General features: G+C 37.9%; 1 protein-coding gene across 2 annotated transcripts in view; it reads left to right on the top strand.

The window, feature by feature from the left end:
* Nucleotides 1–21,056, top strand: part of TBL1X (transducin beta like 1 X-linked) — a 191,208-nt gene that overhangs the window by 100,917 nt on the left and 69,235 nt on the right. For both annotated transcript variants that reach the window (XM_039714193.1, XM_039714192.1), the window contains one exon: nt 2,602–2,709. The gene's annotated coding sequence lies outside the window, so the exon portion shown is untranslated. The remainder of the gene's footprint in view (nt 1–2,601; nt 2,710–21,056) is intronic.

Below are 21,056 nucleotides of genomic sequence, written 5' to 3'. Positions count from 1 at the left end.
TAGGTTCTCACCCAATCATAAGGGAAATATATGTAACTTTTAAGCTTCACTGACGCTTACAGGTAATAAAATTATAATAATCATATCTTTTCGCCTCTAATATATCTCTTTCATTTTACTTTTCAATTTTTTATTAGAGAGCTGGTATTTGCCAAAAAGTTGTCTTGCAAGGTAACCAAAGCTGGCCTTACAAAGGATGTGATTAGCTCTTGCAGCCTGTGTTACCAGTGCTGCCTGCACTGCTGCCTCCTGCCTCTGCAGCATTGTGGCAAGATGAATAGCCTTAGAGTGATTCTGTCACTGATAGAAACCACCCGTGGTCCAGTTTGTAAGATCTGTAACAGAACAAATGAAAACATGACCCAACCAGTTTATGAGTATCATTATGACAGAAAGCATTAATAGAATTTCTTCAATAACCCTGATTCATCCACAGTGTTACAGTAGGAGTATCTGGTATTCTACATGTCCTTTAAACTTCATGAATCTTGCAGAAGCCTTCATTCCAGATGAGCCAGTTATTTCCCTGGTATTTGACGTGAGAACAGCCTCAGTACATCTTAGTTACTGTTGCATAGCATAATGTAGCAGTACTGAATAGAGATAATTTTAGTATAATAATGCTCTTAACAATTTTCCCATAAGACATGGGAAATCCTCTAATTGTTGCTTGGATTTTTAGGTTTTATATTTACGCAAATATGTTTACACACATTTATGCTTCTTGAGTATATTGTATTTTGTATAAATGCAACATGCTTCAGAGGAAAAATGGGATGGGAGACAAGTTGTTGATGCTGCAACCTTGGCAGGGCTCAAGACCAGGTTGGATGGGGCTTTGAACAACCTGGTCTAGTGGGAGGTGGCCCTGCCCATGGCAGGAGGGTTGGAACAAGATAATCTTTAAGTCTGTTCAAGCCATAACTAGTTGATTCTATAATAAGAAAAGAAAAGAAAAGAAAAGAAAAAGATGAGATGTGCTTCAAGCCATAACTAGTTGATTCTATAATTAAAAAAGAAAAGAAAAGAAAAAAAAAAGATGAGATGTGAGAACAGTCAACTCAGAATGCCATCTGAGAATTAGGTGGTTAGGTTAGATATGTAGCCATATAGATGAAGATTTATATGCATTCAGTAGACTAACTCAGAAAAACTGTGGATGTCCAGCTGATGCATTGCTAATAGTTTGGGATGCTTCAGTAGGCAAGTGTTGTTCCTTGTGTGGTCATTCACCTCTGATTAGGATAGATGTAACTCTTTCTGAAGTGAGTGGTTGTATTTGGTTAGATGGTGTATTTGTGTCACTAAGTACCACACAGCCACTCACTCCACCCCCCTCCTCACCCCAGTGGGATGGGGAGGAAAAAAGCAAAACCCATGTGTTGAGATAAGATGAGTTAAATAATGGAAATAAGTAAAATATAATATTAATTATAATATTAATAAAGAGAATAATGATTGAAAGGGGGATAACAAACCAAGAGAGAGAAATAAAGCCCATAAAAGGACAAGTGGTGCACAGTACAATTACTGGCTGTGACATCACGTGGCATGGATTGGCCAGACCATGACAGCTATCCCAGCCATGCTCCCCGCAGCTTCTTGGGAACCTGGAACCTGCTCACTGGCAGAGCATGGGAAACTGAATATCCCTGACTCAGTGTGAGCACTGCTCACCAACAGCTAAAACATCACTGTGTTACTAACATTACTGTCATACTGAATCCAAAATACAGCACTGTACCAGCTGCTAGGAAGAAAATGAGTTCTATCCCAGACAAAACCAGGACAATAGTTTTAAAAGCTGTCAGACATTTGTTTGGAAGAGGATAATTAATTTTAAAAGTCTCCAGTGACTCCTCATTTCACTTTACAGCACTTAATTATTAAATTATGTCAGCAAAAATTGAGCATAAGACTTGGCTTGAAACAGAAGAATAAGAAACTAGTCAATATCCATGGTGCTCAGATGGCAAAGGCAATAAGAAATCAGGCTTTACTCATCATGCTTGTTGGCAGGCTTGGAAAAGTCTCCAGATAGGTTTATTATTGCAGATGAATGCCAGGCTGTCTTTCATGTTTGATTTTCATAAATGCTTGCCTTCAGCCTTGCCCCAAAAAACATTCAAGAAGGTGACTTACTTTGCCTACGTATTTCTTGCACAGAGGTGATGCTCAGTCAGTTTCCCACTGGAGGCTCTCTGGGAGAGGACTTTAGTGTGTCCCACCATTCTGAGGCAGCTGCCGTTCCAGTCCTGTGCTCAGCAGTGGCTCTGGGTGGATTCCTTGCTGTTGTTACACTTGACCAGAGAGGCTGAAAATTGTTGAGTCAAGCTCATGGTATACTAGGATCCTTCCAAGCTCCTGGAAAAGTGCATGACTTTCCAAAGTGCTCAAATACTGTGTGTCACAGGGGATTGCCCTCACCTTTCTAATTCTTTTGATGATGGGTGCTGGGTTGTTTCCCTTTACAGTTTAGCTAAAGCTCCTAATCTGGGAGCTCAGACCTTGGTGAATGCCAAAAGCAAAGGGAGTCAAGTGCTTGTGTTTTGCTGAGGTGATGCACACTGGTTTGACGGGTACCTCTGTCTCTCCTTGCAGCCCCCTCATCTGTCAGATGCAGTGATCTCCATGGTAACTCAAACCCCCAGACTCTTGACAGCAGCCTGCGAGGAGCAGCATTCAGCAGCTCAAGGGTCTCACGACCAGGTAAGCCAAAAGAAATCAACAAATAAGAGCTCACCTCCATGTGCCACTTCGTGTCCTGTCAGGTTTTTCCTTGGTGAAGTCACCCAGGCAGTCAGGCCCTGTGCACATAGGTGATGATGACTCCTACCAGTGTTGTCACTTAAGGCTGTGGCAGTCCAGCTCTCTTGAGCAGAAGCATTTGACAAAAAGTCTGCATTTGTTCAGGGTTGTTTTTTAAGATTCAGATTGAAGAAGCAAAACAAAGAAGTACTGTACAATTCTTCTAAGTGGCTTTGGTCTTAAGTAATTGCTGTAGTAGGAAATAACCCCAAAACACTTGAACAGTAAGGTGTGTCTTGCAACTGTACCTGCTCCACCATCAGTACTGCCCAAGCTGTACCTTCAGGCCTGAGTAATCTTATTTTCCTACAGTGGATCAGAGATAGCTTCTTGTTCATATAACATTCATTGGTTCTGTGGAGCATTTTCAAATTGCTGCTGTGCTCTCTTCCACATGATTTTCTGTGCTAATAGCCGCATGTGGGGCGTTCTGGTTAACGTCTTAAGAAGGTACAGAATTCTTCCTCTTTTTTTGTGAATAATGGAGAAAGAACAAGATGTTTGCCATTTTGGGAAAACAGTGCAGTCGCTGTATAGCTGTATTCACTTCTCCAGTACTGCTAGTCCTGTGGGCTAGGGTAGTATCACTGGTCTTAAGCACTTACATGTATGGGAAGTTGATTACTCCCTTTTATTGTCAGGCTTCACTGTCATTTGTATTAAGTTGTTTCTGTGCCATTAAGATTGTATGTATTTTGTAAGTCTGTGGCTTCTGTGTACTATTTTCTGGGTATTACCTGCATTGTTTCTTGTTTGCTACATAAGCCCTCTTGGCTGTAGTATACTGTCCCCATCATACAAAGAAATCCATATTATTCTGGATAACAATTCTGCTACCTTTACTCACCAGTTTGACAATTTTTGTGCCATTACTGCCATCAACAGTATTTACTTCTGTATCATTGATGATACCCTTAAACAGTGTTGAGTAAGTACGGGATGATTTTGTTGGAGAAATGTAGAGCACTTTTTCAATTATTATTTCCTGGTAACAGCTACTTTTTCATATGTATATCTTAATCACATTTGATGATACTGATAATAATTTCTTAGTCTGAGTTTTGTGTGGCTGTAAGGTAAATGCCATTCAAAAGTCTATGTGTTTCATTTATGGAATAACATCTGCTGAACAGAGTTTGTAATTTTATCAGATGATTAAATAAAATTCTCTATTTAGCAAATTTCTGTATAATGGCATTGACTGGCATCAGTTTTGTTCATGTAATTTCCCAGTGAATTTATCCTTTTTAAGTTCAGTGGTTATTTTGCCTGAGATTAGTAATGGCATAGAGCTCTGTAATTACTGAGCTCATACTGCTTACCATCCTTAACCATTAGCAGAAAATGCTAGCAGTCTTACTGAACTTCTCTGGTGCTCCAAAATTTATTGAAAATTAGCATAATTGAAATTATCATCTCACAAACATTTTGAAGACTCTTAAGGCACAAACTATTGCAGTGCACTAATTTGAAGTTGTCTTTTAACATTCGTTTTGGTTACTAACAGCCTCCTTATCCCTAAAAATGCTTTTCTTCTTAGAAGAAGAAAATATGTGTTGCTTGTTTGGGTTTTTTTGTGTAGCAAGTTTATATTCCCTTAGAACATGAATCCCAAGTTGGAGGTCTTGTGCTGTTTCAGTTAGCCAGATTTTCCTATTAGAATTAATTTCATTGGGTTTTCAAGTAATCTGTATTTCAAGCTAATTACACCCTTAACCCAGAATGGGAGTATGATTTTTTTTTTGCCACAGGTTGCCTTTTTTAGGCTGTTTAATCATTACCTTTGGTCCCTGGTGGCAGTGGGGTAGGTGAGAACTCTGCACATTTTTACCCTTGTACTTTCTCCCAAGTGCAAATTTTTCCCTAGTTTACTGGGCTAATGAACTTCCATGCTTGCTATTAACTAAACTGTTTCAAATACCAAAATTGTAATTACACTCTGGGCCTGTGCATTCAATATGCATTCTAGCAATTAAATTTGGGAATGCCTGATGAGATACTACTGACTGCATGGCATTTGCAGCTTACTTCTCTCAGATGAATGAGAGTCACAGTTCTTTTTGTGTTTCACAAACACATATTTAAGCAGATCATCCAGTTCTGTGATACAGTTTGGTGGTTTGCTTTATCTCACATTACAAGAGTATATCCTTCTGGGCTCTGCTAGCATGTTGTCTCTATGAGTTTAAGGCTTTGACATCCTGAATTATCAGTAATTTTGGGGGAAAATGGTGCTAATAATGTAGAGTACCATCTTCTATACCTTTGTCTGGATCTTAGTGGAGATGTCCCCAGCAGTTAGAATGATAGCTATTGATAACTGTTGTTGGTATGATGGGTGTGACAGTGGTAAGAGGTCAGCTTTGTCAGGATCATGTGGGATGTGTTGTATGAATGCACAGGGAATGGCAGTATTTTGACTAGAAAACCTTGTAAAAAGCAAAATAAAGTGAAGAGATGAGGCAAAATTAGATGTCAAAAAATGAAATGTTGGGGAAGTTCACTTGAAAAAGTAGGAAAAGTAGGTGTATGCACATGATACCTAGGAAGAAACAGGTCATTTTTTTCCCTAGTTTTATGTTTCTTGTATGAATTAGCTACTTTGAATTTAAGAATAAAAAGGATAGGATGTAGTGGAAGGTACTTCAAATGTATCAGCATATCAACAGATTTCTCTTGTTCAAAGACTTTGGAGTAAGTGCAGTTTAGGAATGTCACAAATGAACAAATGAAATGGGGTAGTGCAAAGTTGTGACTGATGGCAGAAGTGCAGAGGCACAGATTAATATGAGAAAATACTCTTTTTTATTTTTTAAGTTTCCAGAACAGTATTTTTTCAGAAGCATTTATTTGGTATGATTGAGAAGAACATAACATTATCCATAAGTTAGCACCAACATACTCTATTGAGGAAATACGTACTTCTTTTTACATAAAAACAAACTTTCAAAGAAAAATTTTTTATACAAATTTCTTTGTATAAAACTGCATTATATACAAAGAAATTAAGAGAAACTATAAACAAAAAGTTTGCTTGCAAATGCATGATTTGGAAAAGAACTATATTACCCCCATGCATATTGTTCTGTAACAGCTTTTATAATTTTTTTTACAGTTACTAATTTGTAATGATTTTTTAAAAATTTATTTAGAGCTTCATGAGTGATATTGCACAGGCATAGGGTACAGAGACTTTCTATTTGTTAACTAAAGTTACTGTTGGCACCTGATCCCACCAAATAATTTTATTGGTCAGTTAGATTTATGGACTAGAAAATTTAACTGCTTTTAAACCATATCCTTCATAATTCTGAGGTTTAATTAATGAACTCTGTATTGATTTTGTTTTCTAGCAACATTTTTCAAGTCCTGCCATCAAATAATATTGCACCTGAGGGTGTACACATGAACTATTCATAGAGTGGTTATTCTTAAAAGTCTAATGGCATCATAACTGTTCACTGAAAAATAGTTAACTGCTGTAATAATATTTTTTAAATAAGCATATGATCATGAACATTCTTTAAATTTGCAACTGTTTTATGGCTGAAGTAGAGTTTTATTTGTATATTCCCTGGTATTTCTCTTGCTACTTGGTGAATCTTGGTTAACTAAACTCTGATTTTATTAATGAAATAATTATTAGTACTTTATGGGCTGTCAACTAAGTCAGAAAAAAGTAAATGTAGCTAGAACATGGACCCATATATTTACATTGTGGTAGAGAGATGAAACTACTATTACAATCATGGCTAACTTCTTAAATACTTGTTTTGAGCCTTTCTCTTACACAGTACAGTTTTAAACTACTGCTAGTGGAATAAAATTACTGTGCTGCTTTTTTTTTTTAGATCTTTTGTCTTTAAAACAGCTATGGTTTCAAGGAAGGTTTTCAGTGATAGTAAAGAGGATGCTAGCATTGCAAAATGCCTTATCCTTTGATTTTTCAACTAAGCTGGTGATTATTTAAGGCATAGCTCAGACCTTGTAGGACTGAACTGTGATAATCCCATACTCTGCTATTTGATTTGCAGAGCACATGATGATACCACTTTCACTGTGCCAGCCAGTTGGAAATGCCAATAAGAGATGTGCAAAGTGGGAAAAGGCAGTTTTTGTTGTAGTCATTAATAAATATATATTTAGTTCAGCTGGAGTGCCAGCTGCAGTGAAAGGTTCATACCTATGAGCAGACACCCTGCCAAAGGAGGGGGAAATGGAGCTGTGCCTTGCCCAGAGCTGCTCCTCTGAGTTTGCCCAGCAAAGACTTCACGCAGCTCAACAATGCGTTTTCATCCACCCAAAGTCTGCGTAGCTTGTCTGGGCAGAGCTGCAGAAATAGGCCTGGGTCAGTGAATCCAGCTCAGGCTGCAGCCTCTGGGCAAGCTCAGGTGTTTGTCTTTGGACAGGCTCTGGGCACACTCTGAGTGTGTTACACGTTCCAGACACATGGTGCCTTCTGCAGCCTGCCTGTAATGAGGGGACTGTGTGAGTGCTGCTTCCCAAACACAGCCAGGACAGTTTTCCTCTGAAGATAAACAGGATTTTCTGCTTTTTAAGGGTTAATTCAAATAAAGCATTTATTTTAAACTGAATTATTTTATCTCATCATGGTGTAGAAATAGAATTACTACAGGCAGTCTAGTCAAACATGCTCCTGAATAATTTGAATGTCTCATGCAGCCAACCCACATGGAAACAGGACAGGTAATATAATTGTTTTTTCAATAAGTTAATTAAGCCTTCAAGATGTACAGGATCTGTATTTCCATTTACATTTTTGTGTGACCTTGTTCCTATCTGAACTGCTTTGATTTAATGGAAGGTAAATGTAATTGATGGATAAGCATGCTGTTATATACATAGTAGATGCTAAAAATTTGTGCCCAATATACAGATTAATATCAGTTAATTTCAGAAGAAATTCCATCTTCAAGCAGCTTGTGAACATTTTCACCTGATATTTCCCTGTCTAGTTGTCACACTAAATGCTGTAAATGAAGAGAAATAATTTTTTTTTCTTCTCAAAAGTTTGCTTAATGTAGTGGTGAAAGTTAAGTGTAGTTCTTCAGTGTAAACTGGAGATATTCCAGATATAATTAATAAAAATGGATTTGCACACATGATTATCACTGATACTGTGTTTTTACTTACTCACTGAGGTCACTGGTTCACACTTGGCTTTGTAATCAAGGACCTTGGTAAAAGTTGATTTTTTCCACAAATGTGAATACAATGATTAGGAAAGTAGCTGTAATGGCAGATTTGGAGAGTGAGTGATCACCACAGAAAAAGCTGAGGTGATGTAAGGTGTCTCAGAGCCCACACCTGAGCTCCAAAGCAGAGCACTCAAGTCCCCTGACTGTTTTAGTGCAAAGTCCATTTCCAGCCAGCTCTCAGTGAAATATCTCAAAATGACCAGGAAGTTCTAACTTTAAAGAATGCAATGAGAGATCAGTCAGTAGCTCTGGTTCAGCTGTCAGGGACAGTGAACTCCAGGTAAGGAGCAGAGGCAAACAGCTGCAGCACGCCTGGTTTTACACCAGTACCACCATTTGTGCAGTGGGTCTCAAAACACTCTTTTATTGACTTGCCAATAGCCTTTAAATAATCTCTGCTGTGTTCAGACCTTCACATGGGAGATGGCTAGCCAGGGTTGTATAGTGCTGTATCTTCTAATAAATGGTTCTGGAGATTGGGTTAATATGGAGATCGAGCACCTACTCAGAAAATATTGGGGGAACAGGGAAGGCACTCTCCAGAACATCTCTGTTGTAACAAAACAAAGTGGGTTTGTGATTTTTGTTATGTCTGAAATGGTTAACATTTTTATTGGTTGCTCTGTGAGCTACAATGTGATTTAGCAAGCATCCCAAATGTCTCTAACATGAATTGTGTTTATCGTCAACCTAAATCAGTTTAAATAAGATTAGTTCAACTGATGCATGCACAAATTAATTTTCCTTTTATCTAAGCAGCTTGCAGTCCTAATAAACAGAATAATCAATCATAGCTGCCTTCATCTATAGCGTGATTGTATATCTCTGATCAAGGAAATGTAGAATAATTTCTCTCTAGTCCCTACTTAGTTCCCCCTGTAATCAAGGTTTCTGGTTATAATGATTCACCTTAATAATTTTTATATTCCTTGATAGAATTTTTTTTTCGTTTGTATGTTTAAAGGAAGATTACATTCAACATTGTAAAACTAATTTTAAAAGTATATCTACTTTTTAAAGTATGTATAAAAGTATATCTGCTTTTTAATTACTAAATATCTTATACTTTTAAAAGCATAAGATATTTTTGTTTCTCTGCTACACAAAAGAATGCCAGTCTGACTCACTCCTTGTAAACACAATGGCAATGATACCGTGCTTTGAACAGTTTGTACTGTGTACTCATCCTTTTTAGTAATAGCTGGTTTGAGGCCACTGGCATCTTTCTCACTGATTGAAGTGAGTCCAGGACTCTGGCTAGACATTTTCTCTCTTCATTGAATTATAAAGTGCCAAGCAAAACCTGAGGTTAGCTTTGTGTGAGACGCTAGAAAAAGCTGAAACAATTAAAACTTCCCTTTAGGTCACTGGCCTTCAAATAGTTCTTTCACTTTTATGCTGAACTATTTACACTATATATCAGATGTCTTTAATCTTTTAATTTTATACATATGTAGTATATCACACATTTAGCTGTACTTATGTCTAGATAAGCAATCATGAAAAATATATGCTATGCAAAACATGACATTTATTTACAGTCGCATTTAACAGCTTCATGGTGCAATTTTCCCTTTGGTAACCAATTCTGCCTCTTGGAACTGCAAAATGCATCAAGGAAACCTTATGTTTTTGGTGGTTTATCTCAAAATGTGTGTTTAGAATATGTCCCATTGAGGCAGTTGATAATATTAGGAAAACAGCAGTCTGTATGAAGAAATATCCCTACTGTAGTTGGTATTGGCAGTTTTTGGACTGCTAGTTTAGAAATACTGTTCAGGTCGAAGTACAGCAAGGAGCTGACATTGAGATTAATGTTTTCCTCTATATTAGAGTATCATTATACAAAAATAATTCTTTTACTGGGACAAAAGAAGGGTGAAGTGCACCTTTTTGAATAAACATTGTAATATGGCCTTAAACAACAGTGTGTCTTCTTGCTCATTATGTGATTCCATTCCATGAATACAGATATCTTTGGCCATTTCAGGCTCAATAAGTTGCTTCAAAATTTGACCTCAAATGTAAATTAATCTCATGTTTAAAAATAAATTACATCAGGTTTTAGAACAATAACCTCATTTTACACTTCTCGTTTCATGCCTTTTGGTTGTTTTTTTTTTTGCAAATTCTTTATTTTTTAAGTCAAAAGTTCAGCTGTGTTAAAATATGGCTAAGTCTAAACTTAGTATCTGAAATTACATGAGGTCTTTCCAGCCGTGTTTTCACAAAACATTGCCTCTAAGATTTCCAGATAAATTATTTCATTCAAATATTTTGTTTATTTCCTTCTTTTAAAGAACTCCAGGTTTATGTCAAGCTATTAATCAAAGCTGGATGACTCTGTTTTAAACAATTTGAGTTGATAAATCCTTGTTTAGTAGTAAACTGGAGAAGCTGTTTTTCCTTGTCATGTACGCATGCATTTGATTTCTCTCTAGAAATTGATAGGTCTTTGTAAATTATCTGCTTAAGAGTAAGCCCAAATCTTTTGAATTTAACCTAATTAGATAATGTTTTGGAAGTCTGTTAATGTATACAGTCTTTGCAAGCTCAAAGAATAAAAAATTCTCCCCATTAAGCACATGTTTAAAATTATGCAAAGATCATTAAAAACAAAAAGTAACAAATACTGTATCAGATTTTAAAATAATAACCCTAGGAGAGAGCAGCAAAAGTTAAGGAAGCAAAGCTATTTGTGGTACCATCAATGTGAAAATTGTGCTCCAAGGAATGAAATCGGTGGATGCACTTGGGTCAGGAACTTAAGTGAAAGAGGAGGAGGGAATGGTCTGACAGCCCTGGCTGGGAGGTCTAAGCCTGGGGATCCTCTGAATTTCTCTTCCCCATAGATGTTTGATTAGCTAGTGTGGCCAAAATCAAAACATGGAGGAAAAAAGTCTGGGTATTAAGCTTGCTTTAGTGCCTATTACCAGTTGCATATAAATATAAATTTGTCAGCTGTTCTCCCTCTTTTTTTCCTATAAATTAACCATCTTTCTTTATATTATATGAACTTTTTTCCATCAAAATTATGGTTTGGGTATTTGCAAAATCTCCTTGCACAGTTTCCATTTATCTTGTGGATATTATTTCAGTCCTTCCCCAAAGCTTTTGTGGTGCCACGTCTCTCAGAGCTCTCCTCTTGCTTCGGTCATCTGTCCTATAATCAGTACATGCTCTTGTCTGCATACAGCAGCTCAGATAAAGAGTATGTCAGCTTTGTTGGAGTCCAGCCTCTTGGCACATGTTTTCTCTTGACTCTTAAGTCTGGTTTGGGGGTTGGGATTTCACAGGAGAGTGAGCATTAAGAACTCATTGATAGGTAGTGGATCTGCATCATTATGTTTTGTTTCCCTAACATTTTGACACAAGAATACTGGAGACAAATGAGATTGCATTTGTATTGATTTAAACTACTGTTGCTATGCAGCAGAAGAATTGTATGTGCCTTTGAAAGAGAAGGCAAAATAGGAGTGGCCTTGTTTTTACAGAGATGGAGGAAATAAAATTTCTGGTACTGTGGCAAGTCTGTTACTCCTGCAGTGGATTTGTTGATGAAATCTTTCAGGTGTATGGTTTTTGCTTTGGCTTTGTCCCAGTTGCTCAAGTTAACTACTAAAGTCAGCCTCAGGGCTTGTTTAGATAATTGTAATAAAGCTTTCCAGTGACTCTGGAGAGAGTTTACACGGCAGGTTTTATTCACTGTGGGATTTCTTAGTCTTCTGGAAACTTGCATCATTCTCTTTACTGAACTTTTATTTTGTCTTGAGAAGATACCAGAAGCTTAGAATGGGTGATTTTCCTAAAACCCTTGCAGACCCAGCAGCTGTCAGTCTCCTGTGAAGGTGTCACCTTGGAGGGCAGGTGCAGAGCTGTTTACCACAGTCAGACGTGATCGCCCTGTTCCAAATTAAATCTGCCCGAGATGGTTAGCAGGGAGCTAATCAAATCACTGGCACCATTTGATCTGCTCCCATTGCCTTTCGTTATCAAAGCTCATTTAAACTGCTTTAAACTAGAACTGAACTGATAAAACAGATAAATTCATACATCTCTGATCAATTTTCCTGCTCTTGTTTTTTTGTATTATCTGAGCCTAAAAGCTAGGCATGAAACAGCTTCGTACACTGCACCTTGTCATCTGAGCAGTTCTATTAATTTAGCCATTCTTAGTTTGGTTTTGAACAATGCAGAATAGCTTTTCATTACCCTGTAGTATTTTTAAGTAATATAGCAGATAAAAATTAACATTCTGCCCTTAGAATTACCTCATTTCCTTATATAGACACTATATAAGAAGTTATTGAGGCATTGCTTTAAAAGCACTGTTATTTTTTTTCCCATAGTAATTAAACACTTGAAAACAAAAGTAATTTCCTGTGAATGGTGTGTAATCTCTACATAATTAATAGGCTTTTCAGCCCAGTATTGTAATGAAACCAGTCAATACTGTGTTCCCCCATCCCCAGTTGTATTACACCCAATCAGTACAGTGGATATTAACCAAACAGACCTGGAAGCAGAAAAGAAATGGGCTATTAGGAGAATTCTTATGAACCTTTTTCTTCCCCTGCACATTTGAAAAGCTGTCGTTTTTTTGTTTTGGTTTATTCATCAGTGATATTCAATTGTCAATAATTCATCCTCAGGTTTGAATTGTGCTGTTGAGCCTGTGCAATCTGCAATACCTTTGATCTGGCAGCTACAGAAATTAGGCAATTGAAAGTGAAGTAATCACTGGGACTTGATTCCTGATTTGTTTTGCAGGCATTTTTAATGCTTTTTCATCTAATTAGTAAATCACTACTTAAATTAGGCCCACCAAGCTGAAACAGAGGTAAAAGGATGTAGTCAAGACTTAAAGCAAGATGTGGTTGCTTACTGTACATAGTACAGATAGAACTGGATTTTGCAGAAGCCTGGTCTTGGGAAGGGGTTGACAAGGTGCCTCCTTTCCAAGTGAAATTACTTACCTCTTGAAGCTGGCAGAATGGTTGAAGTATTTCTGAATACATAAAGAATTGGGAGGAAGGAGAGCAATTGCAAGATGGTTTTCTGTGTGCTCTGCTTAATGGTGAACTATCTTTGGAAAGATTAAATTGAATGTTGAGCATATTGACACAAACTTACTTCCCTCATGTTTAAAGGGTATTTGATTACATTAAAGGCTAAATTATGGCTTTGAATTTGCATACAGATTTTGGAAAATAGCAGCATAGCATCCAGCTGAGATATCTTTCATATATGAGTGTCTTCCCTCAAATACTGGTGCTAGTGCACATGGCAACAAGGAAGTGTTTGCTGCATTTTTGGCTATTAATCATAGTCCGTGCTGATAAAAGACAGTCAGATCTAACTCACCTTCCCTGTGAAACTGACAAATGGTTGAGTAAGTTTTGGTCAGATATAGCTGTTCGTATCTATGGCAACAACACTGCAAAAAGGGGTACTGAAGCACTATCCCTGAAAATTAGAGTTAATTTCAGTTTGACAGAACTTCTTATTAGCAGTAGTGTGCAAGAAAAAAAACTGCAGCAGGTTGACCTTTGGTTTCCTGAAGTCAATTTTATTCCCACTGGCTATGGCAGTAGTACAATGAAGAGCAATATAAAATCCCAAGTCTCTAATACCATTTGTTCAAAAGGCTTTCCAGGCCATACAGCAAGAAGTGCAAAACCTGGCCAGCAAGGCCACAGTGCTGTATTAAATCTGCCCAGCTATGGCTGAGCTCCCACAGTGGAGTTCTACCATTCCATAAGTGTCCTGCAGCCTCCTGGGGTCCCCTGCCCTGTGGTGACAGCTGGGACACTCCAGCCTTCCAGCTTCTGGCTGTCAGGTTCCACAGGGCTTTCAGCAAGGAACAAATTACAAGGCATATGAATACCATTATTGTACACTTGGACTTCATGATCCTAAAGGTCTTTTCCAATCTAAATGATTCTTTTATTTCACATCCTGCTTTTAGCTCCAGATTTTCTATTGCCTACATTACCTGCAAAAATGGAGTACGAATTTTTGTGTATTTTTTATGCTACAGATATTTCCAGATTTTACCATTCACTCTTTCGATGGTAATGGTAAAAAGTGACTGCTATCAAAAGTATGATGGCAGTGATGATCACATCTTTTCCTTTTTTTCTCTTCTTTTATTTTACTGTCAGTTATCTAATTAATGCTATTTGGGGTAGAGTAAGTCAGGTATTTATTTCAGCAGACACTGTAAATGTTGCCAAGTTTAGTCAGCTGTGTCTTAGAAATAGAAAACTGCAAATTTCCCAGTGTAAAGATAACTTTCATTCTGAATACGCCAAAAACTAAGGAGGAATAAAGTTTTAAAAGCATGACAAAGAAATTAGAAAAGGCAAAGATAATTTTGGGATGTGACATAAGAAAGAGTGAGCTTAGAAAGTGGATAAACCCATTTTTTTGTGCGCTTACATGTAACCCCCTGCATCCCTCCTCTTTGTCCTTGTAAACTGTGCCTTCCTTAGAGCTGAAAGCAGTGAGGTTCTCTGAGTACCTTGGGATCACTGACATGCCCCTGCTTCACTTGAGAGCCATAAAGTCTTATCCTTTACTTTAATAGTTCCACTGGGCTTAGTCAAGGGCTCTAATGGAGGTTCCTTGGGAAAGAGGCTTTGGCTTTACATCTCCTGTCAGAGGGACTTGCCATATTGTGCAGCAGTTCAAAAATAACTGCTAATACCAGCAGTGAAAACAAAGAGGGTAAAAAAGAAAAGAATGTGTGTTTCTGCAGTTGTTGGGAAATGCATTATACTTTTGGCACTTCATTCTCATCTACTAAGGCAGTGCTTCTGCTCTTATTTTGTTGCTTTTCTGGAAGATGAACAGAGGGAATACGGAGATAAGCAATTGTAAAGGGAATTTTTGGTTGTCTAAGCACATGCACAAATTAAATTTTCCCTCCCCTGCTTCTTCTGGCTATCTGCCAATTAATAATTTGAATTAACAGGATCTGGAAGCTTGTGAGTGTGATGAAATTCAATCAACCTTGAATTCAAAGTCAAGGCTGTTTTTTTATGTAGAGGGTGAAGTGTCTTGAAGAGAATTTTGAAAGTGAAGATATGTGTAGTTTGATAAAGTTTTTTTATTATTTTGGGATTTTGTTTCATTTTTTCTGTGTATTTTGTCCAGCTAATTACCACAAAACAGTGGTAAGATCCATGAATCCTAAATGAACTATTCTAAAGCAGTTTACAGTGAGATCTTAGTAAAAAGTTTTATTTCCCAAGGTTGCAGAATTGGAATTGAGAATCAAATGTAATCTTTGGGAATAAGTCTTCAGCCTAAACTGTGTGGTTTTAATCATTATTTTTAATTACAAAACACATGTCATTAAGACAATATGAAACAAGTTTGAAATGTTTCAGTGCTCAAAGGACAGTCTTATTTACAATTTCCAGTGCTGCAGGTGTTTTTCTTTCTCTTAGCACAAAATGGCTTAGAGAGTGTAGAAGACCAAACATATGACTTGGTAGCAAAGGATGATATCTCTGGATAAGACTTTTTCTCTACGAGTGCTGGTGGCTTCTTACAAAATTTTGTTATATTTCAAGCGTTTAAGGCAAGAATGATTTTAAAACCCATAAGATTTTTTTTCTAAAAAGGATTTCTCTTTACTTAAGTACAGAAAAATAATTTAGTGCATGTAGATCTCTTAATATATCATTCAGTTTATTTCTTTAATTATTAGATACAGCTTACACCTGCATTGCTGCCTGTGCACTGTTGACAGTGAGGTGCTCAGACTTGGCAGCTGAGGAGTGACACCAGGGGCCCTGGGGAGGCCAATCCCCAGCCAGAACGGACTGACTTGTCACAGCTCCTTGTGTGGCACAACCTGCACCAGCATCCATCCCTGCCCAAAGCAGGTCAGAGCTGAGGAGAAAGAGCAAAGATCTGCAGCAAAGCTCCCATCTCCTTCCTGGTTGGTAGCGAGCACATACCTGGGGACGTCATTCTGCCTTCAGCCCTGGTCTCTGTAGCTAAGCCAACCAAAACATGTGTCTGTGGCTCCAGTAATAGTTTACAGGCACACTTCAGCTATCCAAGAGTGGCATTTTCTCTCTTAGTGTGTTATGGGGCATTTATTTTCCTTGGTTGTGAGGTCAGAGAGATTAATGTATGACTGTATCAAATACCAGATGTACTTTTAAAACCGTGTAGAGTTTTGAGCATAGTGAAGGACAATGTCAATTCTCTGTCAAAGTATAGACCAAGGAATTTAATACTGGTTTGGACTTCATACAGAGCAGTTTTCCCATGAGTCCCTAACAGAGACAGAAAACAATGTTCTTTAGTGAATTTTGCTACACCACTGTACTAAAGTTATAAAGTTGTTCCAAGTGAGAGAAAAAAAGGCATGTTGCATCTTTTTTGTGCGTGTCCCTTGGCTTTTTGTGTCACTTTTTTGCTGTATTTGCAGCTCCATAAAATGTTTCTCATCTTCCATATATAAAAGTATTTGAAACCAGCATTCCATTCATCATCAACGACATCCTCTCTTTAAGATGTTGTAAGTTGATGCAATGTCCAGAGCAGGAGCAGAATATGAAAACCAGTCTAGCAAGTTGCTGGAATAGCTGTTGTACAGAAGTTGTATTTGCTGCCTTAGTTACAAGTCCAAGTCCTCAGGCATTTTCTGTCATGTGTCAGTGCCCCTGTTGATGTGTAGTTTGGTTTCAGTTGTGGCCTGGAGCTACACAGTAATGAGCCAAAGAGGGCAGCTGAAGTACCAAGGGCACCTCAGGTTCTTTCCCAGTCTGATATTCTTGGGTAGATAAACTCTTTACTTCTGTAGCTTGGGCTTCACCTTCTCTGTGGTCTCCCCAAGCACAGTTGTGCTTTGCTGAACTTCACTGTGGGAGGAGCCTTCAGAGGCTACCAGCATCTTGGCAGTGTCAAAATTGTTTTGTTGCACCTACTAACACCATGTACGTCCACTTACATGAATTGCTGTACAGGTGGTAAGTTACCCATTTTGCTAAGCAGCAGTCTATATGAATAACTGGTTTTCCTCAAAAAGGAAGGTAATTCGTGGTTTCTGTTGACTTTCCTAGAGGTATTTGATTGTTATGTTTTAGTCAGGTAGTTTTAATAATGCTGAGGTCAAATATTTGAGTGTGGATTTTTTTCTCACTACTTCCAAGACTATATGAAGGCAACCTCAAGGGAATTTCTTGGAGGATTTTATTCAGATGCTGCCTGTCAATAGTATCTTCAGTATAATTTCAGAAAAGGGTGATAACGGCTAAGTGTTTGCTGTCGAAATAGAGCTGGGGTCAAAAGTACTGTTCAACTCCTGAATGCAAATGCCGCGTCACATTTCCCTTTGGAAGCAGCAGATAACTAGACTGAACTGAAACTGAAGAGAGTGTGTTTTTTATGACACAAATTGAACTCCTGCCAGTGACAAATTTCAAGGTACATTGTGAAAATGAAGCGCTGCAGTGCTAGCTGAAGTGCATGACATAACTATGAATAGATGTACCCGTGTGTACGACACAGCTCCTACCTCTGTGTACTTGGGGAAAACAGTTTCACATGCACCAAGGTCGACAGAGTGGTTGTATCCTGCGAAGCTCATGTCATGCATGAAAGTACATAAAGACCATCTGGGAACGATAAAAATAGCCTGTCCTGGCTGGATGATTTGTGTGGTGGCCAAGGACTGATACACTCATTCAGGAAACGGCAAAACAATGTCAAACTTGTTGGGAAATAACCAGGCTTATTTTCATCCTTGGGAATGGCCTGGTATCTCATGGAGCAAAATACACAAGGAGACTTTCAGCCACATGGTTCCTGAAGGAATCCATGTGAACTGAAGTGGTTCAGTGCAGGCAGTGGGAAATGTTAGGATTATTCTTAATACTGTAAAATTTTAGGTTTGGTACATCTGAGGAAGATTGAGAGCAATAGTAGAGTTTTACTCATATATAATTTTTTTAAGAGTTTTTATACTTTTAAAAGGACTTTTAAAAGTTTTTAGATGATATATCAATTCATCATACAAAAAAAAGCTGACCATATGCTGGTCAGCTTTATTCAGCTATCTCCAAATGGTTTATATAATGATCTTGTGTGATAGTTTATAAAGCAGGACTGAAATTTTTTAATTGACCTACATGAATGCAAGACATATATCTTAAATCTGGCCAGATTTTTTTTTAAGCTCAGTCTTGGCAGGATGATTCTAAACTAACAGACATATCTGTAAACAGTAAAACTCAATTTCAGCCTTTCTATGAAGCAGAAGAAATAGAGATATTAGTGATGACTGTTTTTCTGATGAGCATTTAATGTGTCACAGGTGTCACAATAGCAGCTTCTGAACACAGTTTTAATGAGGTTATCATACCAAAATTGCATCTGTAGAAGCCCTTAACCTGAACACTGTAACCTGTGACAAGTCTATCTCCTGGTTTTTATTGTTAATGGATAAAGATAAATAAGATAAATAGATAAAGCTGTGTTTTCCAGCCACATCAGGCAGTCCAGGCACTATTTTAAATGCTGTTAGGAACTCTAGGAGATGCTATTAAGAGAATAGCTGTAAGCCACCTCCCTGGCCTGATTTTACATTGAGCATCTAATTATTGCCATACATTTCAAAACTGCCATTTTATATTGAAGACAACGTAATAGTCTGAAGGACCTGGATGTGTTTCTGTTAAATGGATTGTGAGTCCTCTAATGGCTTTTTCTGTCACTTATTTATATTACCTACCAGCCGAGTGGTGTGTACAGACAGGGATTTCTGCTGTGCCCCATTAATTGAGCAAAAGCTAACTACAGTTGTGTTTTCTTTCACACTTTTGGCTAAACTTGGATTGAGATTGAAGATTTGAAAGGGCCAGGCCTTTGTGTCCCTAGTGCCTGCACTAGTAAATCTTGTTAATTTACGCCAGACTCAGCCAAAATTTAATCTGATCTGTGGGAAATAGGAACAGCTGTAGACTTCAGAGGAAATTTGATTTCTGCATTAACACAAGATTTGAGATGTACTCACAGCTCTTTGGTCTCCTGATTGTTTTGGGGTTTTTTTTCATTGTAATTATATAAAGAGGAATGATGCACTTCTTTTGAATGTGGAAGAACATACAGGATATACTTGGTACCATGAGAAACTTGGTTTTTTTCTACTTTTCCAGAGATATAAGAGGATTTAGTGTGGAAGAATCTGTTCTTTCTTTGTACAGGGATAGTTTGATCTTGTATCTGAATGAAGGCAAAATCTTCAGAATAGTTTTTTCACATTTAATATTAGTTATATTTCAGATCTTGTCTTGGGAATACTTACTTACACTGTAGTTTTTCATTTTTCTCTTTGTAATCCCTTACTTCTGAAAGTGACATGAGTGAGTATTCTGCTTATTCCCAAAGAAAATGGATGATTTCTTGAATGACAAAAATAATTTTGCATAAGAGGTATAAGAGGTACAGTTACAGGCACCCGTTCCCCTGGTGAAAAAATTTAACACATTTATGCCATTTGCTGAATACAAGTCTTCATTCATGCGTGATTTTGCAGGGAAGGAGAAATTGAAGCTGGGTTTTTTCCCAGGTTTCTTGAGTGGTTTCAAGTGAGGGAATGTAGTGTGGGTGTTCCAGGAGTTGTGAAATCTTTGGAATACCAGCTTGAAGCAGAAGCAGTTGTGCAACTTCCCTGTTTTATAGCCTCACCTGTAATCAAAGTAAATGGTTTCCTAAATACCATTAGAGGGTGCAATTAAACAGCAGGAATTAAATAGGAAAGCACTTCTTTGCTCTTGGAATGGAGCCTCTCTCTTCAGCTGGCATTCTCATCCACCACAGCTTGCACTGGGCCACATCCCACACCTGGCAGCCTCCTCCTTCTTCGCTGTGCCTGTGTCCTTGCCTTGTCATTGAAGCTTTTCTCCGACGTCCCCAGGATGCACATCCATGTGCTCAGTTCTGCCCATCAGCTCTCTCCCCATGCAGTTTGCCACCAGACTCCTGAATTTAAGCCCTACAGTTCGAGTTTGGCTCAGACCTTTTCCCATGTGCAAGTTCACGGTGTCTCTCTCATCCTCAGCTGTGTGGTTCCAGGGAGAAGCTCAGGAATGGATTTTGCCTTGGCAGGAGAGAAAGTGACTCCAGCAACAGGCAGCAGGAGAGGTCAAACCAGTTGGTGGCTTTGCAACTTTAACATTCCCATTGTGAGATACTTGATGATGTGTTATGTCTCTGTGGTAATTTGTGTGTTATATGGTTCTGTGTCCTATGGATTTGTGAATGTAGGCATCAAGTGCAAATGGCTTACCCCTCCAGCTTCACTTCATAGGCATTTTAGCAACTGGATTTTAAATTACTTCATATAAGCACAAAAATTAAATGGAATTGTCTTTATAAGCAAAAAGGACCCTTATAAAAATTAAATAAATGTTGTGATTTCACTTTATATAAGCTAATTGCCCCAGTTTAAAAATATACCTGCTGCAACATAGTATTTATTTAGAAAAGTGATTATAAGAGTTGAGACATTATATTATTCTCTCACTGGTTAGCTCACATGAAGTAAAATAACTTTAAGGGTCTCATTTGATATCCATTGCATCTTAGTGACTTCATATGTCTTACAGAATTGGTTGCAAATTTAATAATATAAAGAACTGGACCATACTTAGTGATGGAGTTACAGCAACACTGTGCATGCATTTATGGTGCTATGAGACTCATTCTAACTCATTTTAAGTCAGTGATTTGTTTGTTATTTACTTCTGCCTCCACACTCATAGAAATATATTGGACTTCTTGTCCCCAGGCTTTTCTTTCCTCCACTTCTGCTTTATTTTTATAGTAAAAAATAGGAACTCAGTCAAGAGGTCAGTCATCAGAAGATGACTGAGCACTTGAACCATCACCATGAGCATGTCAGCCACTCTCTGCAGAAATTAAGAGCTTTGTGGAAGTTCAGTGGAGAGGATGGATGCAGCTCTGCTGGTTGCTGCTGCTGTAACCAAGACAGAGCCAGGAGGAGCT

Source organism: Passer montanus, unplaced genomic scaffold (assembly GCF_014805655.1).
Source record: "Passer montanus isolate IOZ18808 unplaced genomic scaffold, ASM1480565v1 scaffold3, whole genome shotgun sequence".
NCBI classification, from domain to species: domain Eukaryota; kingdom Metazoa; phylum Chordata; class Aves; order Passeriformes; family Passeridae; genus Passer; species Passer montanus.
The sequence above is the reverse complement of the archived record's forward strand: the minus strand, read 5'-3'. Positions and strand labels throughout refer to the sequence as shown.